The sequence below is a fragment of the Ciconia boyciana genome, chromosome 2, assembly GCF_034638445.1.
Source record: "Ciconia boyciana chromosome 2, ASM3463844v1, whole genome shotgun sequence".
NCBI classification, from domain to species: domain Eukaryota; kingdom Metazoa; phylum Chordata; class Aves; order Ciconiiformes; family Ciconiidae; genus Ciconia; species Ciconia boyciana.
This window is the reverse complement of record NC_132935.1, coordinates 120,683,073-120,697,869: the sequence shown is the minus strand read 5'-3', so window position 1 is coordinate 120,697,869 and position 14,797 is coordinate 120,683,073. Positions and strand designations below refer to the sequence as shown.

General features: G+C 38.1%; 1 long non-coding RNA gene across 1 annotated transcript; it reads right to left on the bottom strand.

Moving 5' to 3' along the window:
- Nucleotides 1-943: 943 nt before the first annotated feature.
- Nucleotides 944-13,938, bottom strand: LOC140648199 (uncharacterized). The gene is made up of 3 exons (XR_012041142.1): nt 13,927-13,938; nt 10,785-11,003; nt 944-7,134 (listed from the first exon to the last, which is right to left on the bottom strand). It is a non-coding gene; the product is annotated as an uncharacterized lncRNA (long non-coding RNA).
- Nucleotides 13,939-14,797: the final 859 nt, after the last annotated feature.

The following is a 14,797-nucleotide window of genomic DNA, read 5'->3' as shown; positions in this document are numbered from 1 at the left end:
TATCCACAGTCCTGAATATTGCACACACTGGGTCAGCACAGCATAGCTATCTGACTTCCAGAGTAACACTGGCTCAGTCTGGAGTACTCATGTTCATTTGTACCTGTAATGTAGGGACATTTGATCCAAATGATATTATTTCTTCTCACTTAAATACATTTTCTTAGGTGTAGTAAGATACAAAAAACAGAATAACAAATACTGTATTAAAAAAAAAATAATCTGTTCAGTCCAAAAAAACTTGAGCTTGGATTAAACCCCAAAAGACAAAGTTATGTTTCTAAATTTTTCTCCACAAACAAAAAATGCTAAAAATTCTACTGTAAAAAGAAGAATATTTACAGTGATGGAATTTGAGAGTGATGATGAGGGTAGAGGCTGGCTTATTCTTAGGCATATAACCTTGGCCCTTACAAATCCATGTTGAGGTGACATCAGCAATATTGCATAGGATTGTATTCTTGGCATGAAATAACTGAAACTACTGTACTCCTTAAAGCATTTCTCATAAAGAAAGATGGAGATGAAAGGTGGACATTTACCTATAAAGGGCTAGCTTTATTGATTTAGACAATAATGCTTCTTCATCAGAAGTTGCCAAGTATTAACACCCAAATAAATAAACATGAGTTGCTACTGAAATAATAGCAAATCATTTGAACTATTACATTACATGGTCTCTTCTACAACTAGGCAACTTCACTTTCAAAGGGATTTTAGTACTGGCAAAGCCTGCAAGACCACGTCTAGGAGATCAGGTACAGTTGGAAAGACAGTTAAAAAGACATGTCCAAAGTCCAGTTGTGCTAATTTCTGTAATTTCTCTGAAAGTAGAATAATGACACCACTTCCTCTCCTGAGACTGATAGTATATTGTCAAATTCATCCATCCTGCAGACTGAGGATCCGGTGATCTTTTAAAAAAAAAATCTGTGGAGAGAAGAAAGATACCATTTATCAATTCAAAATAGGTAGTGGCAAAATAAAATGGTCCTGGCTCCATCTCTCTATATTTAGCTGGAGTCATGTCCATGTCAAAAAAAGGTAATTTCTCTGTGCTCTGGTTATGGCAGCTAAAGCTCTTGCCCTCTTCCTATAGGGAGCCCTTGACTTCAAAGGACATAGCAAGTCTGCTAGCTCATCTACCCTATAAACTACAGAAAGAAAAGTTGTAAGATGCAGGATGATCATAAAGCGTTTTCTTTAGAAATATGAGAATTAAAAGCATATATAGACTCAAAAACCTGTAACTTAAGGCCCAAATAGGTAAGCACATGTCCTCCATTCTCTAAAATACTAGACTTGACAGTATTTGGGTCAAGAATTACAGGAAGACTAGCAAAATTCTGTAATACCTACAACTGTTGAGATGACTGAGGACATTTCCAGTACTTCTTGGAAGCGGAGGTCCTCCATTCTTTCCATTCTAAGGCATTCTCAGAGCTTTTCCTGGCTGCTCTTCAGGAAGCAGCAAGAGCTGAAGCAAATCTGAAGCCTACTTCTTGTTCAGAAGTTTTGAACCACATGCATTTCAGATTAAAAGGGATGTGATTAGTAAATTAGTGTTTGTTGTACAACTGTTTCTTCACTTGTGAAATTAATACAGAAGTACTTTTACAGTACAGATCACCTCCTCCAGGGCAGAAGAGTTAAATGAACAATTCAAACATAGCATGTTACACTTGTAAAAAGACAACAACATTTGCTACTGATATAAGCAGCCCTTCATGAGAATCTTGTGTATCCTCTGTAATATCCTGGTGGAAGAGGGCTTTATCAATCCATTTATGCACAAGAAACAAAGACTCCTCTTTTCTTCGTAAAGGAAGATGTGGATCAAAAACTACCTTAGTCTGTAAGTTAAGACCCTTCAAATAAGCACTTGAAAATCTCCTTCTGACAAATGAAGGCCTAATTTTCACTCCGCTCCACTTCACTTCACTTCACTTCACTTCACTTCACTTCACTTCACTTCACTTCACTTCACTTCACTTCACTTCTTCACTGTTTAGAAAGATGGAGTTGGCAAAGACAGGCTATATTAAGCCACATTATGTGGTGGGTAGCCTATCTCCAGCACATTTATTGAGTTGTCTTCTCTTGTATGGTTATTTGCCCTCACCTCTGAACTACTGGTAGGATGGAGGTGAAGGACAACAAATATATTAAACTGTAGTGAGCAATACAAGCTGCTGTTGCTTACTCTTACATGTTTTAACAACAAAAACTATTTGGTCATAGATGTGAACCATATGGGTCTTTAATCCCCTCAACTCTTCATTCTAACTACCACACTCAACCTTAGTGTATGTTCCAAAGCATAGTCTCTATTGATTTATATCTCCCCCTTTCTAACCAGACATTCAGTAATATCAATATTGTAAAAAAGCCATTAGCTGAGTTGCAGCTGTCTTTGTTGGTCTGGTTGTCTGGTTGATGTTTCACTATGATTTGAATACCAATTCTCTGTAAAGACGACCATTCTCCACCATGAAGTGCTGCTGTCATTAATGACTGTCTCACTTCAGCCTTAAGAAGACTCTTATTTTCTGCAGAATTCCAGGCAAGAGTACAATTACTTAATAATTATTTACCTGATGCTTCAGACAAGCATCTCTGAACAAAATGCTAGGAGATTTTCATAACCATAGCTTGCATTATCAAAAGCAGACTAAGCACTCTAAACAAACTTTCTTCTTTATTTCAGTGAAGTAACTGCCACTTTGGAGAGTGCAAACACACTCTGACTCTTCTTGAGTGTGTCATTTTATAATGACATATCTTTCTGTTTCAGGATGTAGTTTTATGATGTAGTTTTAGAATGTAGACCTAAGTAAGTTTGTTATCAGAGAAAACACAAAGCATTATATGAGGCTCTTGATGATGATAGGTCTTGACTGTTCAAGGAAGAGACTAAATATCCTGAAATAACAATTATAAACTCTAAAAGAACTGCATTGCTGAGACAGAAGGATGTTACAAACTCTTATCTGTTCAAAGCAAATTCTAAGACAAATGGAAATACTACAGGAATGGTCATAGAATAGTATGATTTTGGGAGGTTTCTCGTAATAAAATCTAACACTTTTGAAAATGAGCTCTTCCATCAGGAAATTACTGGGATGGACCTGAAGCTATTCTTTCTCTTCTCCTCGGAGATGTTTTTGTTTTTCACCATGTGCCTATATCTGCATTGGGCCCTAGTAAATGTTACTGTGACAGGACCACTCAGGATTCCCCCTAAGTCTGAATAAGTGTGTATGAGGAGGAAGGGGGAGAACTGTGCACAGCTGGACACCCGATTCTCAAATCAATCTTTCCTTTATATGCTAAGCAGTTGATGCAAAACTGATAGCAAGCTAACACTGCAAATGTTAAGGAACTCAGACAATCTATATGTTTCGTGATGTATAATTTGTGTTGTTATTCCATCATGTTTTAAAGAAGATACAAGCAGGAGAAAGGATCTTGAAGACTAAAGGCGTAATCTTAGTCTAACCAAAGCATGCAGTAGAAATGTTAAATAGCCTGAAAAGGAAAGCAAAAATAAGAGAACTAAGCTTCTGCCTACCCATGTGATGTCCCAATAACCATTAACAGAGCCTAAAGGATCAGTCTCAGAAGCCAACTTAAATACAGAAGCAGCTGAGGAGGTATAATTTTAAAAATAGTATAATCTTAATAAAAATATAATTCCCATAATGTTTATTTTGTAGTTTTATAATGCTTTTCCCATTACAGAAAAATCTATGTTTATAGATTCTTTTGCTTTTAAATCTTGTCTGGTGACAAAACCAGTTCTAGATAATCTGGTGAATGCTAAGCATATCATTCCACAAATCAGATCCAATCTTTTCGCATAGTGGATGGGCAGCTCCCCCAAGCATTTACCAACCGTTGGGTTGTGTGGTTTTCAGCAGTCTTTGGGCAATCCTCTACTTCGATACAACAGTCTAGTCCTAGGTGGGTAATGAAACGTCCCAGTATATACTAGAAAGAGCCTTTGGCAGTCAGCAAAATAATGGCATGAAAAACAAACGTGATGGGAGATACAGTTTGTGGAAGCACCACAAGCTTCCCTTGCAATGGAATATATGAGACAAAAGCTAAGGGACAAGGTATTTCCATAAGTGTGTTAATTATTAGCAGCAGGGCATTGTGGAAACCCCTGAGCTTGAAAAAAAAAAATCTGCTCAATAGAGAAAAGGAGATTTGTTCCAGGTTAGCATCATTTAAGGAAGAGCAAGCATGAAAAAACTTTGTCAAAAGACTGGATCCCAGCTTTTTCGGTACTTTACAGAAGCTATTTTAATGGGATGGTCTGCTGTTTGGAGAATACTTTAGACACATCATTTATGTCACATGTATGTAGAGAGCAGTGGAGGCCTTGTTTTATCCATAGACATCTTCAGATATAATAATCCATGTGTTAAACTCTGCTTTGGTTAAAAAAATCCTTGCGGTATCTGGAGTTAAGAGGGATTTCCAAGTAGTGAGTAAACTACAGGCATATTGTTCTGTAGGGGTGGCAAAGCCATGAGAGCACTAACTTATCATCAACAGTGGCAAATCCTCCAAAGCAAGATCAAGGTCACTCAACTGCTGCAGGGCAGGGTAAGCTGCCACAGTTACTTTAGGAACTGATAATGCAGGGTGCAGAGATGCAACATCCCCTCTCCTGGCAAGTCTTTACCAGAGTATCTCCGGCATGCTTTAGAAAAGTAGGTAGTCTGTTTGAACCCTAGGAGTCTCTCCACCTTCACAGCTCTACCTCACCTTTAACTACAGCCCCGTGGGCATTAAGAAAAGCTGGAGTCACAATTTCCTACTGATTACTGGGAGCAGCCTGCCACCTACTGCCTATACCAGCTCTCTGTGTTTGCAGCTTTCCACCCAAATTGTAAGAAAGCTTGTTTTAAATGGGATTTAACCCACTTCGATGCTTCAGAATCTGGAGCCAAACTCATCTTGGATGTTAAAAGGCCAGTTCTGCCCTTCCAGAACTAACTTCTTTTTTAAAGGACTAGAAAAGAGATTGTTAACAATTTTCTTCTAGATCATGTATGCAGAAATTTGATAGGTAGCTTAGTGTCAAATGAATGGATCTTGCTGCCTCAGAAAATAAGACTTCACTATTGTCGTGGTTTAGCCCCAGCCGGGAACTAAGCACCACACAGCCGCTCGCTCACTCCCCCCTGGTGGGATGGGGGAGATTACCGGAAGAGCAAAAGTAAGAAAACTCGAGGGTTGAGATAAAGACAGCTTAATAGGGAAAGCAAAAGCCGTGCATGCAAGCAAAGCAAAACAAGGAATTCATTCACTCCTTCCCATGGGCAGGCAGGTGTTCAGCCATCTCCAGGAAAGCAGGGCTCCATCATGCGCAATGGTTACTTGGGAAGACAAACGCCATCACTCCAAATGTCCCCCCTTCCTTCTTCTTCCCCAGCTTTATATACTGAGCATGACACCATATGGTATGGAATAGCCTTTTGGGCAGTTTGGATCAACTATCCTGGCTGTGTCCCCTCCCAGCTTCTTCTGCACCTGGCAGAGCATGGGAAGCTGAAAAGTCCTTGACTAGTGCAGCAACAACTAAAACATCTCTGTATTATCAACACTGTTTTCAGCACAAATCCAAAACACAGCCCCATACCAGCCACTATAAATAAAATTAACTCTATCTCAGCTGAAACCAGGACAACTATACACTTGGTTCAGGGATTAATCAGTAATTTTTTTCACAGACAAAAACTCCTATTCGGTCATATTCAATGGCTAGACTTCAGAGGATGATTATGTTTCTCTGACCTTCTGTTAGTCTGTGTCCATCTTAAGCTGTGTTATATAAAAGGAAGGAATAATTACATTGTGCTTGACAGATCACTCCCTCGTGCTATGTGCTATTTTTTTGGTATCTTCTACTCTGATGAAGTGGTGTGTGACTTTTTTCAGTTGCTTTCTCTAACAAGTTAGATGCACAGCATAGCTCTTTCTTCCTTTATTTTTTTTATAAAAACATGTAATCCTGTAAGACAAGTATGTTAACTACTAGCCCGAAAGCATTTGCTTGAAATTAGTAGCACCAGATTCAGCTAATTGTTTAGTGTGTTCAGTGTCTTCTCATGTCTGAAAGCTATCATTAGGAGCCTTTTTAATCAACAACTGAAATTTTCAAATTCATCTTGCACAAAATTATTGATGATAGTAGGGAAAAGAAAGTATCTATCTTAAGAAGTCTAACTTCTTAATTCCTGTAGTCAGCTAATGCAACAGAATCCATAAATGGAAGAACATGAAGAGAAGTGTCTGATCAGAGTCTAGCTGTTGATTACAGCCTTAGCTTTGTATTCAATCTCCATGCTGACCACAGACGTTCCACCAGTATTTTCTCTTTTCTTGTTGATTACAATGATAAATCCATCCCATCATATCTGGACACTCAATCTGACACTGGGAATTTCAGCTGGTGATTTTTCAACATTTTGTCATCTGAAGTCAAATGCTGTTGTCACACGCAGATGCAAGCTTTCCATCAGAAGTCATCAAAAGACATACTTGTTCTATAAACACATTTTTCTGGCCTAGCAAGATTGAAACTTTGTATTTCTCTAATTTGGGGAAAATCTAGAACATAAAAATTTTTTAAAAACTAAGCTATTAATGGATAAGCTTGTAGTAATTTGAGAAATGTCTCATGGAAAGGAAATTCCCACCTCCAAGTTTCCCTTCAAGATATTATACTAATGTAACTACTGAAAATTATGATATACTGAAAGCAAGTTAAGAGTTGCAACAAATTTATACAGCTTTTAGTAGTAGTAATCACAGTAAAAAAGGCATTTCTTGAGGTAGCTGAATTAATGATCAGAAACTGATTACTAACCTTGTGTTACCTTTTGTAGTACAGAGCAATGCTGCTTGAAGTACATTCAAGACACACACGAAGAGGACACGTTAAGAGTATATATGAGACAAAAATAGCCAAGAGAATGTGAAGATATATAATATACTTGTCGCCACCTGCTGGAAATCCTCACCTGTGTGATTACTCATCACACATGCACAGTTCCATTGACTCTGATCGCTGACGCTGAGAGTGCTTGCATAAACAAAGGCTTGCAGAAGTAGGTCCTCCTAGATGGTAAAGGCATGAGCAGTTAAACAAAGAACTAGTAAGATGAAAACATCTCAAATTTTGGACAGGGGTATAAGTCTCTCCAGGAAGTTGAGAGAGGGAAATAAATTCCTTCTAGGGGAAAAAAAAAAAACCACAACAAAACAGTAATATTCTGCATTGGGATGCCTGAAGCCAATAGCTATCAGGAGCTGAATGTAAAAGGAAACAGAATCCCACGTGATGAGCTTGTTACAAGTTGGAGCATTGTCAAACCCAGCTTCAGTATTTTAGTTTTGCTTTGAATCAGCGAAAGTCTATGCTGCACCACTGTTTACTGGTTGAACTGAAATAAATTTAGGGCCACAACTGAACAGTTTGTCTTTTATCTGCAAAGTGCCAAGTCATCATTCTGTGCTTCTGTCAAAAGCTATATTAGCGTTCCTAAAAAACTGAGTGCACCATCTTAGATGTCTGAGCACTGGTCAGAGAGAAGAACAAGTTATATTCAAAGACATAATTGCTAGTCATTTTTGCATAAGAAAAGAGCAGAAAATAAATAAATAAAATACTTCAGTTTCTCCTAATGACTACCAAAATGCTTAGTTTATTCAAAAGCAATAAACTAACAATTCATTTTTAGGCTATTTCTGTATAGAGTGTGTTCTATACCTTTCTTGACTTCAATCTTACTTGTGCATACGGATATTTTCTTGCAAGGGTCAGGTCGCTTCAGATCATAAGATTCACATCAGAAGTAATTAAATCAGCATAGCTGGTGTTATGCAAATAATTACCTCTTCATAAAAGATTCAGCCTGAACATGCTCAGTGCCTTTTTTGGTAACAAACCACTTATTTTGCAAATTGTTGGGAGAAAGTATCAGTAAACAGCTTGAGCAATTACAAAATTGTTTTATAAATTCATGAATTTTATTCTTGACATTCCAGTAGTGGAAGAGAAATGATGAACAATGAATTGTCAAAATGGAATTTGGACCAAGAGCAGAAACAAAAGAATTCTGTGCTTGTATGACAGAGAACATGTTTCTTTTCATGGCTGCTATAATATCACCTCAACTGGGGGACAGCTCAAGCATTTTTAAACATCTTAGTCTACTCTTCTCTCAAGTGGATAGCATTTACTTGCTGGACAACTAATTAAACAAGCACAGTAGCTAATTTCAGTTCACTGTTAAGTAATTTAACAAATAACTAATTCATTCATATAATCCAAACTGTTTTATTAGTACAATACAATAATAATTCATTATTTTCCAGAAATAGAGGTGTAAATAGGGATATATTCAAGTTTATTTTCTTAAACGCCTCTCTGCTTTACACTAAAAATGGGACAGCAGAAGTTCAGGGAAATTTGGCCAAAACCTCAAGCATTAATAGTATCATTACAAACTAGCACTAAATAAGATTACATAAGTATCCATATGCTTATGCTTAAAAACAACAGCATATGCCTTATATACCATTTGATGGTCACGATCTGTGTCAAAGCAAAGCAAAAGGAGTGGGAATATGAATAATGTACTGCTCGAAATGGATGCTAGAAATGGTGTTAACTTGCTGTGTGCATTTCTGCTTTGCTTGTTGTGCTTCCCAGATTCATATACTTCTGTTTCCATTAATTCGGCCAAATGGCCCAGTCATCTGATTACAGACAATTTTAAGGATATTAAAGCTGAAATACTTTTTTGTCATCAGGAGCAACATTTCTGAAAGCTGAAATGCTGGTATTTCTGCAATACTGAGAAACTGGTAAAGGATTCAATGATTCAGACATATTGAGAAAACCGTAATCAGCAACAGCATGAGGAAAATGAAGGTGAAACTGTAAAGACCGAAAAAAAAAATCTAGCAACCCAAAAGAAAACAGAAATTCCAAAGTCCTGCTTCTGCTTATTACAGAAAAAGGGAAAGAACCTGAAAATTATGCTAACTGATGCTCTTTTTATGACTCACTGTGTCTGGCATTCTTACAGTGTAGAAGTCATTCAATAAAAGGGGAAAGGCAAACTATTAGCTTCTCTATGTCCGCGGTTTGCAATGCAGGAGTTTAGCATTACTGCAGTATAATGCTACACTCTCCTTGTGTTGTTAACATGGATGTAATCTGATTATCACTGTAAATAGCTCATAACATGAGCTTCATAAGCACATCACCTGTGCCCATCTCCTCTGAGCCTTCTTCCAAAGAAAGGGTGTGTTGCCTGGTGATATTCCCCACCCTCATTCAGACCAGCACTAGTGATCACTGGTGTTGCACAGTGAGCTTAATACAGGCATTGTATGAATGACCAGACCCCTTGCCTGTGCACAGCGAGGGTGAGAACATATGCCTCCGTGGGCTCAACCCCATCATTTTGCTCTACGGGCTCCACTGTGTCATTATTTGCATGAGCACCAGCAATGATTCACATGCCAAAGACAATGTCCCAGATGACACATTTCTTAATCTGCTGCCTTCTCCTGCCAAGCTGAATGATCTGGTCCATGGTTCAGCAAAGAGCCTCCTCAATATGCTACCCAAAGGACAGCAGCTACTCACCTCTGTTTGTCTGGATCCTGCTTGCTTCAGGTCTCCTTGGTGCTTCAGGGACAAGGAGGTCAGTGACTTGTGGGCCAGCTGGAGCTTGTTGGCCCTGTAGTACCAAGGAGACTTGGTGGCTGCCTGTCCTGACCTACAGGCTCTGGTCTATCCAACAGGTCTGAGATGGCAGGAGGGTTTAATGTTTTAATACCAGATTTAGTTATTTGTAGATATTTGACATTATGTTGGATTTTGATTTAGGGGAGTCATACAGCATTATGCTGAAATCACAACACAAGCATGATATAATGACTGTAATATACAGTGGAATCACAATACAAAATTATTGCCTGTGCCAGTCTCTACATGCTCCACTGTCACAAAGAGGGAGGTTTTGTCCTGATTAGAGAGGTCCCAAACCATGGATTGAATAAAAATATAGTCTGGAAATCTTTAGATGGCCTGCATAGTGAGGCATTCTTAGTGGTTTTTTTCCTAGCAGTTTGCGTTCTGATGCTTAATTTCTAAGAATGAATGTTGTATTTTTTTCCATGTTAAGTCATGGCTCTCATTTTAGCCAGTACTTCTGAAGGACAAATCTTGTACTTCACTGAAATCAAGTCCTGAAAGTTGTCAGATAGAAGAGGAGAGCCTACATAAGGTTGGGAGTTATCTGGAGATTCAGAGTCAAGGACTCTAGGGTAATTGTGCATGACCTTTCAGATCTGAGATCTGTCTGCATCAAGGAGGAGGCACAGCTCACTTGAAACATCTCCCAGGATCAAGGCTTTTGCTGGCTCCATCAGGAGTTTCAGGTTTAAATGGTGATTAAATCAGATGTACATTGCGCCATCAGTGTGTGACATGCCAGCTTTGCTGTGCAGGGACAGGGTGGCCTTGTGTGCCATCCTTTGTGGTGGGAATTTACACTAAGATGTAAAGCTACACATGATAATATAGTCTAAAATACCATCGCTGATGATTTTTAGGCATTTTGACCGAAGTGAGGTGAAAGCAAAGCCACAGTTAATTTTCAATTTTCCATGGTAAAAAAAAGGATGGCAGGAGAGAGCAGCCTAGTAAGATGTGCATACTACAAACCATATATACACGAAGCTATACTAACCTTTGAAATACTTGTAAACAGTTTTTGTGGAGAGCAGGGGTAGATTTGAAGCAGCAGCATCCAAAATGTGGAAAGCAGCAGGTGTTGTGCATCTCATTTTCTACACCATGGTGCTGGAGCCAGGGGTGTCTCAAGAAAGCTCATAATGAAACAGTTGAATGCTTTGAGAAGTTGAACACAGCTCAGCAAAGCAGATCTGAATTAATGTGGACTCCCTGTCTGCCAGTAAACAGATAATTGCACTCCGTTGTTTAATTGAAATTTAATGAAACTAAAATATACTTTGGTAAAATCCACCACGAAAATGTGTTCTGCTTGTGGATCCTGCATATAGGGGATTAAGCTATTGTCAGGGGTGGAGGTCTCTATCAGGTACACAAATAATGCTTGAAATTAAATTGTTATAAAAGCAAGACAACTTCCACATATCACACAACTTGGATTTTTTAGCCAGAAGGTTTTTCATTGCTGCTACTGTTATTGGTAGTGATCTGTTCATAGATGTTGGGGAGCATTATTAGGCCACAAAATGTTCTCTTGTTTTTGCAAAACCACCTTGGAGCTGTATCATTCATACATGGTTAGTCTGCATTTCTCAGTTACCAGTCATTCTAAATGGTAAAGAGCATACTACTAGATGATGGGAGGGTTTTTTAAAAAAAATGAAAAATGAAAGAATCCTTCTGATTCACATTCTTTCTCATGAGTTTATAATTTCAATGGCTTGGCCTGCAAGTTATGTCATCATAATCTCCTCTGTTCTCCTCTGTGCTTCATGAACAATTTTTCATGGAGGAAAGGCTGGATATTCTCAAGAACATTCTTACTCTTTAAAAATAGTAAGAATTTTCTGATTCTCTGAGGCACTGTGGGCTAGGTTAATAATTCCTGTTTGTTGCTTTGTTCACAATTATATTCATTGAGCATTACAATCTCACTCTTATTTCTAATTCTGGGATTTTACCCCAGGCTGGGGAATCAGAGGATTAGTACTTACTTTTCCTCTATTTGCTGTACAATAAGGGTGCAGTGGGGAATCAAGCATATATAAGTGACTCCCTCATAACTCTCATTGCTGAAAACTGCCATGCCTAAGCAGAGAACCCATTGCTCGGTTTTCAGAGGTCCTTTTGGTTTGGATGCCCAAATTTAAATACCTGGAAGGCACTGCAGCTATAGATACATTCAAGGCATCTCACTGTGATTCCCTGAGTAGTTTTACCAAAAAATCCCCAACTGAATTTTCCTACTGTCCCACTAATTCACTCTGCTCCTGAAAAACTTTGAACAGTGTTCAAAGTTAACTTTTTTGGAAGGCTTTTTTTCTTTTTTGTTGCCTTAATTGCTGAACATAAATCTTGGCCACTCTGTCAACCTCTAGTTTCTCAAATTAGTAGCATTCCTATTCCTGAGCCAGTATTTAAATTTAACTTAGTTCTTTCCACAAGAATCAACCTTTAACAGATAAATTGACACAGAAATTGACAATCCAGAGATGCAAGTTATGCCATTTTTTTGGTACAGTAAAGTGTCTGAATTTCATAAGGTAGGAGTATGTTCTCAAATATGTAAAGCATGTAAAACATGGCATGACATAGTGTCACGTAGATCAATACACTGAATAAGCCTGCAAGGTACACTATCATCTCTTTTGGTTCTACTGTCCATAAAAAGAGACAGGGAGAGAATCAAATAGCAGTTCTGCTTTTTACAGGGGGAGTGTTTTTGCTAAGAGACACATGATTTTTAAAGCTTGTGCTACGATACTTGAAATTATACACAAGAATATACAGAAAAAGAAACATTAATGTACTTTCAAGCAGTCAAATATTAGAAGCAGAAGGATGTTGTGAAAATAAATTAATTCAGGTTCCTGGAACACTCAAATAGTGTACTGAAGAATGTCACAGAAATGCCAATATGGAAATTAATAAATCTGGAGCTTGAATAATAGAGTTCATATAGTGTACACTAAGTAAATCTTGGGCCAGCAAACCGAGCAATGTGGATAGAACATAGTATTGCATACATGTTGATTCAATGAGTCCTTTCACCTTGTGGAGTGAATAAGGCAAAGTTCCCATGGAAAAAAAATGGTAAGTAAGCATGCAACTATTTGCAAAGGCAATCGTAATCTTCTGGAATTTTCTAACTCTTAAAGTCTTTTGGTTTTATAGTGTCAATATTGCATAGGTGTTTATGTGTGTAGAAGTATAATTCTTTAGGTTTATTTTTAAAATCCACATTATTATGATGTGGGATTATATCATATACCACATCCAGACCTGCAACACAGATCTCTAACAAGAGAACTAACAGTAACTAGCAACAGAATTATGTTGACATCCACTAGAGAGGATGTTAAATACATTTGGGCATTAGGTTTCTCAGCTGGAGTCATCCTGGAGAAACCATGGGTCCTATTTTAGCAGACTATTGTGGATACTGCTTCTTTTGCCCTGTCTTGTTCAGCCTGTTGCTCTGCTAAGCCCTTTCTCCCTTTCCTTGCTTCTACATTTGAATCTTCCTAGCATTCTATGTTGACTCAGCTCCTCTTCCTCACAGTATTCTTCAGGTCAGTCCCTGTCTACTTCCCTAGCCATTCCCAGTCTTTCCTCTCAGCTACTTGTATCATTAACAGTGTCTCCCGATGCCAGATCTAGGTGTTTCTCTCCTTACTCTTCTCCCTTTACTTTCCCTCTTCTGTGGGTTGTCTGTACCAGCCTTCTTGAGAAAAAGTCCTCTTCTCCCTACATAAGTGCTTCTTCTGTTCATAGTCTATTTTTTTTCATATCTTCCAAAATGGTAGCCTCACAGCTCATCCTATCTTCCTAGTTCTCAGCTATAGCCTGTTGAAGCTAACTGGTCACTCCCCTGCTACCCTCTCAGCTGTTTCAAGATCTTTATCCATCCTATGATTCCCATATGCAAACCCCACTTCTACCACATTGGCCTCAACTAGCACCTGCTTTCCAGTTCTGGTCTTCCTTTCTCATGCTCTAATTTCTTCTTCCCCTAGGCCCCTTGCCTTTCTCAAAAAAGTCTACTCCTTCTTCAATGCCTCTCTGTGTTTTAGGCTATTCCACTGCGTGGGCTGTGTGTCAACAGTGGGAAGAGAAAAAGACTGGGACATGTTCAGTACCTTCTACCACAAAATGGTCCCCAAGAGCCAGGTATTTCAAAGAGTAGTTTTCCTTAAGCAGGCTTGCAATACTAAGATGAAGTGTCCTCAGGATGAACTAAGTATTTGGAAATTTTCATTGTCATATTTTATCAAGGTTTCCACTGAACATGTGTGAACGGAATTTTTCAGATGTACGTAACCTGGCTAAATGCAGTCATAAGAGAAGGAAGTTAGGGACTTTCTTTATGAAAGGGTTGCTATTCTCTTTTACATGCAATAAACAATGTATTTCTCCTTTATTTTTCCTCTGAAAAAATGTAACTACACATTTTTAAACAACGTAATTCTGTTAATAGTTGTTACCCCATTGTCCATTGCTATTAAGGTCCATGAAAAGACATTGTACTATGAATGACATCTGAACTAGTAAGTAAATCTATGAGATTCACTGTACTTATGTGAGATATACCCACATAAACTGCTAAGACTGGATTGCAACTCATATTGAAACCTATCCATTGGAAGGTAAAAGAGTGAAAAGATAAGCTGTAGATTATCTTCAAAAGACACACCAAAATGACCAAGTTATACAGGGCTATGGGTGGATGAAGAGATCAAAAGTTAATACGGCAGTATTTACTGTACATATGTCAATGCGAAAATAAAAGGATTATCCAAACAGAAGAGAAGGGCTTATTGTAGCCAAAAGGAATGGTATGAATATGAACACAGTTTAGCATGAATCACAGTATTGAAGATGCTCCTTATTAATAATTCAACAAAATTCAGTAACAGTATCATGAAGCTAATTAGCTTAGGCTGCAGTTATTATCAAGCTATTAGCTGAGATAACAAACAAGTTATCATTTAACGAGTCTATCAAGAAATA